The sequence below is a fragment of the Balaenoptera borealis genome, assembly GCF_965194805.1.
Source record: "Balaenoptera borealis genome assembly, chromosome: 1".
Classification (NCBI taxonomy): domain Eukaryota; kingdom Metazoa; phylum Chordata; class Mammalia; order Artiodactyla; family Balaenopteridae; genus Balaenoptera; species Balaenoptera borealis.
Window position 1 is genome coordinate 70,775,814 of NC_138860.1, and position 9,389 is coordinate 70,785,202.

General features: G+C 62.1%; 1 pseudogene across 1 annotated transcript; it reads left to right on the forward strand.

The window, feature by feature from the left end:
* The first annotated feature begins 2,821 nt into the window (after window positions 1-2,821).
* On the forward strand, window positions 2,822-6,249 carry LOC309617535 (thimet oligopeptidase-like; annotated as a pseudogene). The gene is made up of 7 exons: window positions 2,822-2,963; window positions 3,164-3,539; window positions 3,619-3,814; window positions 4,819-4,870; window positions 4,977-5,105; window positions 5,742-5,880; window positions 6,094-6,249. The product of its transcript is annotated as a thimet oligopeptidase-like (transcript).
* Window positions 6,250-9,389: the final 3,140 nt, after the last annotated feature.

Here is a 9,389-nt window from a genome sequence, read left to right on the forward strand (position 1 = left end):
CGTCTCCCTCACTCCCTCTCAGAGAGGGAGAGACGGAGGGAGAGGCAAAGACAAGGGAGAGGGGGAGAGGGAGAGAGGGAGGGGGAGAGAGAGGGGGGAGAGAGGGAGAGCTCTCTTCCTCCCTCCCTCTCCCTCTCCCCTCCTTCTCTCCCTCTCCCTCCCTCCATCACTTTCCCTCCTTCTCCCTCTCCCTCTCTCCCTCCCAGAGAGGGAGAGACAGAGGGAGAGGGAGAGGGGGGAGACAGGGACACGGAGAGGGAGGGAGGGAGGGAGGGAGACAGAGAGGGAAGCAGGCACCCTCTCGCCTTCTCCCTCTCCCTACCTCCTTCTCTGACTCCCCCTCTCCTCTCCCTCTGTCTCTCCCTCTCCCTCCCTCCCTCTAGGAGAGGGAGAGGGAGAGGAAGGGAGGGAGAGGGAGAGAGGGAGGGGGAGGGAGACGGAGAGGGAGAGACGGAGAGACGTCTCGTCCTCCTTCCCTCTCCCTCCCTCGCCCTTTCCCTTCCTCTCTCCCTCTCCCTCCCTCTGTCTCACCCTCTCCCTCCCTCTGTCTCTCCCTCTCCCTCACTCCCTCCCAGAGAGGGAGAGATGGAGGGAGAGGGAGAGACGAGGGAGAGGGGGAGAGGGAGAGAGGGAGGGGGGAGGGAGGGAGAGGGAAGAGGGAGAGTGGGAGAGAGGGAGAGAAGGAGGAGAGAGGGAAAGGGAGGAAGAGACCTCTCTCTCTCTCCCTCTCTCCGTCTCTCCCTCTCTCCCCCTCTCTCTCCCTCTCCCTCTCTCCCTCTCCCTTGTCTCTGCCTCTTCGTCTCTCTGTCTCTGGGAGGGAGTGAGGGAGATGGAGAGACGGAGGGAGAGGGAGGAGAGGGAGCGAGGAAGAGGGAGAGAGGGAGGGAGAGAGGGAGAGAGGGATAGAGGGAGGGAGGGAGAGATGTCTTTGTCTTTCCCTCCCTCCATCACTCTCTCCCTCTTCCCCCTCCCTCTCCTGCTCCCTGTCCCTCTCCCTCCCTCTATCCCTCTCTCCCTCTCCCCCCTCCCTCTCCTGCTCCCTGTCCCTCTCCCTCCACCTCCTTCCCTCTCTGGAGAGGGAAGGAGGTGGAGGGAGAGGGTGAGGGAGAGGGAGCACGAGAGGGAGAGAGGGAGAGGGAAAGAGGTATAGGAAGAGCGGAACAGGGAAACAGGGACAGGGAAAGGGGGACAGGGAGAGAGGGAGAGGGAAAGAGGGAGAGGGAGAGGGAGAGCAGAGCAGGGAAACAGGGACAGGGAAAGAGGGAGGCAGAGAGGGAGATGGAAACGGGGAAAGGGAGGGGGGACGGATAGAGGGAGAGGGAGAGAGGGACAGGGAAAGAGAGACAGGGATGGAGGGAGGGAGAGAGGGACAGGACAGGGCAAGAGGGACAGGGAGAGAGGGAGGGAGAGAGGGAGGGAGAGAGGCAGAGGGAGAGATGGAGGGAGAGTGAGAGGCAGGGAGGTAGAGGGAGGGAGGGAGGGAGGGAGACAGAGAGGGAGACAGGGAGAAGGGCTGATGGGGGCTCCCTCCCCCTCCCATCCTCTGCCCACTGCTTTCTCTTTTTTCTGCTTCAACAAACACCAGGCGCCTTTCAGATCAGCCCTGAAGTCAACGTTGATGCTTGGGACGGCCTGACCTCCCCGCTGCCTTCCAGCCCAGGACCACAGCTGGGAGATGAAGTCTGCGGGGCCCTGGGGGGGGGCAGCGGCGGCGGAGGTGGTGGAGGCAGGCACCTCCTCTGACGCCCAATCTCTCCTCCTTTACGAGGCAGCCGCCAGCTCCCCTCCCTGACTCCCCAAGATTTGGGGCCATTTTAATATGTGTCGATAATGCCATGAGCTACTATTTAACTTTTCCACGAGGACCCATCTCCCGAAATGCAGTGGTTTTCAGGCTTGGCTGCACTAGAGAACCCCCAGGGAAAGGAGAGACGTCTGTACCTCCCTCTCTCTCCCTCTCCCTCCGTATCTCCTTCTGGCTCTCTCCCTCTCCTTCTGGGGTGATGCCCGATGAGCTCAGATTCGCAGATGTTCCCCCCATCCCCTCTCTGTGCCTTGCGTGGGGCCTGGGCCTTCTCACTGTGGCCCGGGAACAGCCTCGACATTCAGACATCGGTTCCTGCAAGGACACTTGCGTTTGGTCCATACCGCATGTGGCTGCAGTCTGTGCTTCTCCCGTTTAGCATCTTCAGTAGATGGGGGCTGTGCATGAGCCCTTCATCTTCCCCGCAGACACCACTGGTGCTTGCTCGGCCTCGCGGGTGATGTCCACGGGGGACAGACCTGTGTCCCCACCTTCTTGGGCTGCAGACAGGCCACGTTGGTCCTGTGGTGACTGGGGGCTCCCAGGAGAACCCCACCGCAGACCCAGAGAGGTGGCCCCAGAGAAGGTGGCGTACGCCTGGGGCCAGGCCTCACCAGCCAACCACGGGCCACCTGCAGCAACAGGTCTCTCGCCGTCCAGGGGCTGGGTGTTCGGGCGCCGTGGGGATGAGCTGCTGTCTGCACGGCAGCCAAGTTTGTATTGTTGAGCCCGGGGAGGCCCCTGGGTGGCTCCTGGAGAGCCTGGTCACATTTCTTCCTGCCCTTGGCCTTAGAGCTCATCATGGTTCACGCCGTTTCTGGTTCCAAAAGGACCTGTGTTCATAAAGACCACATGTTAGGACAGCACCAAAGTGTCTAGAAATCCAGGCCAGGAGGAGGAGGGAGGGGGTTTGGCTGTGCCTGCCAGTGGCCTGAGAGCCCTCCCACCCACAGAGACCTGGCCCGGGGCCTGTGGGGAGGGCGTGGCCCACGGTCCCCAGCGCTGGCTGTCTCTGGGTTCCAGGAGAACTGCGCGATCCTCGGGGAGCTGGTAAGGCTGCAGGCTCAGAAGTCCCGCCTGCTGGGATTCAGCACGCGTGCCGACTCTGTGCTGGAGATGAACATGGCCAAGACCAGCCAGGTGGTGGCCACTTTCCTAGGTAACCCCGCCTCCCCGAGTCCCAGTGGGGACGGGGGTCAGGTGGACCTTGACTGGACGTGGTGCTGCCTGAGACCCCACTGTGTCAGCCCTTGGGGGTCGCCTTCCCCAACCCTTCATTCTGCCTCGAGGGGCGTGGGGTGGGGGGCGGCTGGGCGGCTGCCACAGGGACATAGCTGAGCCTCTCCCCTCCGCCCGCAGATGAGCTGGCCCAGAAGCTGAAGCCCCTCGGGGAGCAGGAGCGGCCCTGATCCTGGAGCTAAAGAAGGCTGAGTGCCAGAGGCGGGGCCTGCACTTTGACGGGCCCATCAACGTCTAGGACCTGCGCTACTACATGAACCAGGGGGAGGAGACGCGCTACCACGTGGACCAGTACCTGCTCAATGAGTCCTTCCCCATGCAGGTGGTCACGCGCGGGTGGCTGGGCATCTCCCAGGAGCTGCTGGGGCTGACCTTCGACCTGGAGGAAGGCGCCAACATGCGTCACGAAGATGAAGATGTGAGGCTCTACACGGTCCGGGACGCGGCCTCGGGCAAGGTCATCCATCAGCAAGTTCTACCTGGACCTCTACCCTCGGTGCATGCGTGGGGGAACCTGTCGGCCGTGGGCCGGGGCTCCTCTGTGGTAGCGGGGCCTCACCCGCGTCCCTCCCCAGGGAAGGGAAGTCCGGGCACATGGCCTGCTTTGGCCTGCAGCCGGGCTGCCTGCAGCAGGACGGGAGGCGCCAGATTGCCATCGCGGCCATGGTGGCCAACTTCACCAAGCCTACGCCCAACCCGCCCTCCCTGTTGCAGCATGATGAGCTGGAGACCTACTTCCATGAGTTCTGGCAAGCGATGCACCAGCTCCGCTCCCAGGAGGGTGCGGGCGAGGGGCTGAAGGCAGGGGGCGGGGAGGGCCCGGGCTCTCCCGTGGTCCTCAGGCAGGCCCTCGCCACGGGATTCTTCCGCTGATGTCACCCCGCACGAGGAGACGCCCTCGGTGTCAGTTTCCATCATCAAACCCCACGCACTGGGCGCGTAAACAACGGAAGTGGATGTCCTCGAGACTCTGGAGGCTGGAAGTCCCAGACCAAGGAGTCAGGACTGGTTCCCTGCATGTTAAATACAGGTATTCAAGAGTTGCCTTTAAAAAAGACAAAATAGAAGAAAGGAACGTTGCATGCAAGGCTGGTGAGTGATGAGTGATGAGAACCAGAGGTTAGGCTCTGGGGCCGGGAGCACCACGCCCTGTGAGGCCCTGGGGCTGCTGCCAGTCTCGGTGGAGGCTCAGCAAGTCCCAGTGACTTCCCAATGTGGGGGGGGTCCCCAGATGAGCGTCTGGGCCCAGGACCCAGTGCTCGTTCAGTCTTCCTGCAGTCAGCCCTTCGTCCTGAGAGCGATGCTCTCACAGACTGCAACCGGAGCGCGTGGGGACACTTTACTGAGCTGTGCAGCCGTCACTACTGCCCTGTTCTGGAACATTTCCCTCACCCCAAAAAGGTCCCTCACGCCCTTAGTTATCATTCCCTCCCCTCCCCTGTCCCTGACAACCAGGAACCCACTCTGACTCTGTGGATCTACCTGTTCTGGACGTTTCCCCTCAGTGGGGTCACACCCTGTGTGTCCTTCTGTGTCTGACTTCTCTCGCTGAGCACCGTGTTCTCACGGTGCATCCACGTGGCAGCGAGTGGCAGGGCTTCACACCTTTGCGTGGTCGAGGGCCGGAAAAAAGACAAACGAAAAGAAGGGCACGTTGCCTGTGACTCTGGTGACAGCCGGGGATGAGAACCAGAGGGTAGGCTCTGGGGCCGGGAGCGCCGCGCCCTGTGAAGCCCTGGCGCTGCTGCCAGTCTCGGCGGGGCACGAGCAGCGCCGTCCCCCAGGAGCTGCTGGACAAGCTCATCAAGTCCCGGCTGGCCAACCCCCGTGCGGCCGGGCCGAGGGAAAGGAAAGGGGCTCCCGGACCGCCCGGCTGGAAAGCGCGGCCTGGACACAGTGCCAGCGCCCCCGTCTCCTTCCTCCCGCCCTCCAGGCCTCTTCAACCTGCGCCAGATCGTCCTGGCCAAGGTGGACCAGGCCCTGCACACGCAGACGCCCTCGGACCCGGCCTAGGACAATGCCCGCCTCTGCCAGGAGATCCTCGGGGTCCCAGCCACGCCAGGTAGCCAAGCGCACGCCGGGCCCACCTTAGCGGTCGGTTGGCGGCTACTGCCCAGGTCAAGAGGATCCTCTGGTGGTGTGTGAAGGGGGACCGACTGACGGGCTCTGGTCGAGGCTCGCTGACCTCTGGCCTCTTCCTGCCTGGGTTCCTGGGCTGGTCCCTCCAGCTGTGGCCCGCGGAGTCCGAGGGTGGGCTGGGCGTATCTGCACGTGCTTTCTGGAGAGCCTGGAAGAGGCAGGAGAGGGCTTCATACCCCGGACGGAACGCGTCGACGAGGTTTGCCCGTGCGTGTCGGTGCGGAGACGCAGTTCACTCCCTCGTGAGCGCTTTAACCCGCGCTCTCCCCGTGCTGGAGGGCGAGCCCTGACTCATCCCTCGGAGCCTCGGGCAGCTGTCCCTGTAAGAGGCTTAGGGGTGAACCCTCGTGAGCTTCAGCAGAAAGTCGGCAAAGATTGATTTGTGTCCCTCCACTGAGTTGCCCGCAAGGTCCCCGTTTTCTAGAAGTGTTGGGCCAATACTCCCTCTAGTGGCAGGGGACTCAGACAGGGCTGCTTTGAGGCCCCAAGCTCTGGGCTCTGGGGAAGGGGCACGGAGCGGCCAGGGGGCCGGGCAGGAGCCTCTCCGCGTGTGTCCCAGGGACCCACCTGCCTGCGACCTTCGGCCACCTGGCAGGAAGCTACGACGCCCAGTCCTATGGCTACCTGTGCAGCGAGGTGTACTCCGCGGACACGGTCCACACACTCGTTTCAAGCAGGAGGGCGTCCTGAGTGGCAAGGTGAGAGGCCGGCCTGCCGTGCAGACCAACACGGAGGTCCTTGGCCTGGGCCTAGATGCTTGTGCCGCCCGCCTGGGCCTGCCAGGCTCTGAGGGCCCTGCCCAGAACCCCCTGCTCCCCTGCCCTTTGTTGAGTCACAGCAGAGGTGGCCACACCCACACCCTCCGTGAAGGGGGTGCTCCACCCTCCTGCAGCCCCGCCCCCTCTCCTCAGGTTGCCATGGACTACAGAAGCTGCATTCTGAGGCCAGGGGGCTCCGAGGATGCCAAGGGCATGGTGAAGCTCTTCCTGGGTTGTGACCCCATGCAGGACGCCTTCCTCCTGAGCAAAGGGCTGCAGGTTGAGGGCTGCAAGCCGCCGGCCTGCTGATGGCACGGGGTTTTGCCCCCCCGGGCGGGCCGGGTGCCTTAGCGCCCCGTCGGGGCGGGGGAGGGGCCGTGTGTCCTCCCAGCCCCCGAGTCCCCGGCGGCCGGCCTAGGCCAAAAGTCTCCACCTGGAAGTGTCTGGAAAGCCTGGCATCAAGGCTCCCCCTTGTTGCACTAATGCAATCCCTTCCTGGGGAGCTTTCCTGGTAACAAAACGGTTCTTTGAAAACGCAGCCATTAATAAAAAAGACTCTACTCCTGGTCTCTGCCTGCCGTCCCTTCCACCACAGGAGTGGCATGGGGGCCGTCACACTGGGGGGAGTTCTGACCTTGGTCGGGGATCAGCCCTGGGGCCGTGGTGACGCGTCTGGGTCACTGGGAGACGGCTGAGCTGTGGGGTGAGTTCAGACGGGGATGGTGCCCCGCACCCCGACCGGGCAGGCTCTCCAGTGAGGGGGTGTCAGTTTCCTGCCGGCCTCTCGCCCGTCACTGTTTGGCATCTCGGGGGCTGTGACTGGCTGGAGCTGGTTCTGGCGGTGGGCACAGCTGCGGGAAGCCCGGCTGTGGCTGTCCCTGTCCCCGTGTCCTGTCCTCCTGCTCACGGCCGGCCGGCTGGCTCCCTCTGGTCATCGGCAGCTGCTGAAGTCTGGACCACAGCAAGGGGCCGCCTTCCTGGGTCCTAGCAATTCTTCCCAAAGGCCTTAGGGATGTGTTTTGGTGGCAGTAGGAATTCAGAGAGGGTGCTGCACCACTGGAGCGGTAGGGTGGCTCTGGACCGTCCCGTGTGTCCTTCCCTGGCCTTTGAGCTCCTTGGGAGCCCTGCCCCCACAAAGGACGCCAGGCAGCGGAACGAGGGCGCGGGCGGCGCCCCGACCTTCTCCCCGTGGCCCAGGCGGGCAGGCCGTGCCACGCTCTGTCCTCCCCTCAGCCTGCCCGCCCGTTCTGTTGTTATTTTACCGAAGAGGACACAGACATTCAGAGAGGCTAGGGTCCATGCCTGAGGTCTCATATCCAGTAAGTGTCAGAGCCGGGGTTTGAACCCAGACAGCCTGTCCCGGAGACCGCGCCCTTACCTCTACACAAACCACCTCCTGGTTCCCTTTATTAGCACAAGACTCATTTCCCTGACAAGCCCAGGCCCCATAAAGGCAACCCTGCCTCCCCCACGTGACCAGCCCTTGCCAACTACTTACCCCAGTGGCAGAGGGACGAGCCACACAGGGGACCCGCCCATCTTGGCCATGGGGACACAGACACCCACTCACACCCAGAAGGACCTCCTCTTTACCTTAGGCCACACGCCCATGCCGAAGGAGCTGCTGTCTGCCAGCTGGTGCAGGTACAGTTCTGTCCTGGAAACAGAGAAGGGACCAGAAGTAAGGGAGGACCCACCCACACCAGTGGCCTGGCAGGGCAGGTGGGCATCATGGCACGGGGCTCCACAGAGTGCCCCAGGTGGCCCCGGGGTCTGCCTCAGGCCCTGGCCCTGCCTCCCGAATATTCCTCACTTGCTGCCCTCAATGGGCCCTTCTTAAGTGAAGGCCTTCCAGAAGCTTCCTTACTCCTCAGTTACCCTGCTCTGAAAACTGGGAGTTTCCTCCCTAATCTGCCCTCTCTCCAAAGGGTAAGGTGCCCCTCTGGCCTTAGCCAAGAGGCTCAGGACAGGTTGGGCCTGCCCTTCAGACGGGGGTGGAAGGCAGGAGACAAATGATGGGGGACGCAGAGGCAAATTGAAAATTATCACCCCTCGCCTGGGGTGAGCACTCCCTGGAGCTTCACTAGATAGAACCTTACTCATTCGTTCAACAGATGAGGAAACCAAGGCTCAGAGACAGGGAGCCACATGTCCAAGAATTCCCAGGAGTCAGCGAGGGGCAGAGATGACTCCCTGGGCCACCTCCCCCAGAAGGCCCTCCCAGATGAGTCTTGTGGCTTCTCTGCTGTTCCACCTGGTGCCTCCTCGCCCTGAGCTACCTCAGGTGCACCCAAGGCTCTCACAGAGTTTAGGAGCTTCTGGAAGATTTGGGGTCTGCTGTTCCTTGCCCACCTCCCACGCTGCTGTCAGAACCTGTACCAAAATGTCACCGTCACAGCAGACACCCACCACCACCCCCCAGCGTGTATAAAGAGCCATATGTGAATTATCTCACTTAATCCTGTAAGGTCAGCAGTCAAGGTACTATTTCCACTTTACAGAGGAAGAAACGGAGGTTCAGAGCAGGTGACACCTGGCCAGGTTCACCCAGCCCAGGAGCAGTACCAGGCAGCAAGAATCAGAGGCCAGATTCCTAACCACTGGGCTCCACTGCCTCTCACCTCTGGGCAGAGGCAGGGCTGGGGCCCTGGAGAGCGGAGGCCCTTTGTCTCACTGCCCTCGGCTGTCCCTGCTCAGCCCAGTCGCTCACCTGAGAGCCAGGTCCAATCCGGATAGCATCTGGGAGAAAACCTCGAAATTGCCTTCCCCTTCCAGCTGCCGGGCCACGTGGCTCTTCTCCAACAGCATCGTCTGCCAGGGGAGAGGACAGGCGCCGGTCAGCACGAGGCCCCGCTAGGCTGCCCGCACACCCCCACCAACCCCCAGGCCCACTCTTCGAGGCAGCACCTCAGGCCCCAACTTGGCTGGACGCCTCCAAATCAAAACGTGCCAGGCCTTTGTCTCACTGATTCAGAGTCCACGCAGGCAATCAACGAATGCAACGGGCTCATTCCGATGAAGGAATCCAAGGGTACTAACAATTAACCCAGAGCCGCCCTCCAACACACTCTTATGCAACCGAAGCCCTTAATAACTTGACCCACATGGTGATGCACGGTAGACTTTCAGGGCCGGGACAGAAAGGGATTTATCGTGCACCAGCGAGTCTGGGTATTCTCCTAGCTCCACATACAAACAACCCTTCTAATAACCTAATCCTGTTTTCTGTTCAAACAGAATGTTGGTGGGGGCGGGGGGGGGGGGAAGGGGAGGAGCCAGGTGATTTCAGAGAGAGGAACAAACAGGCCATGTGCCTGTCACACACGGGCTGCCGCAGAAGGCCAGCGAGCGCCTGTTTAATTTCAGCTTACGCTTTTAAGACCCAGCTAATGAGCGGCTGAATTATGTATCTACTCATGAATATTTCATCCCTGTGATACTCCGAGGCA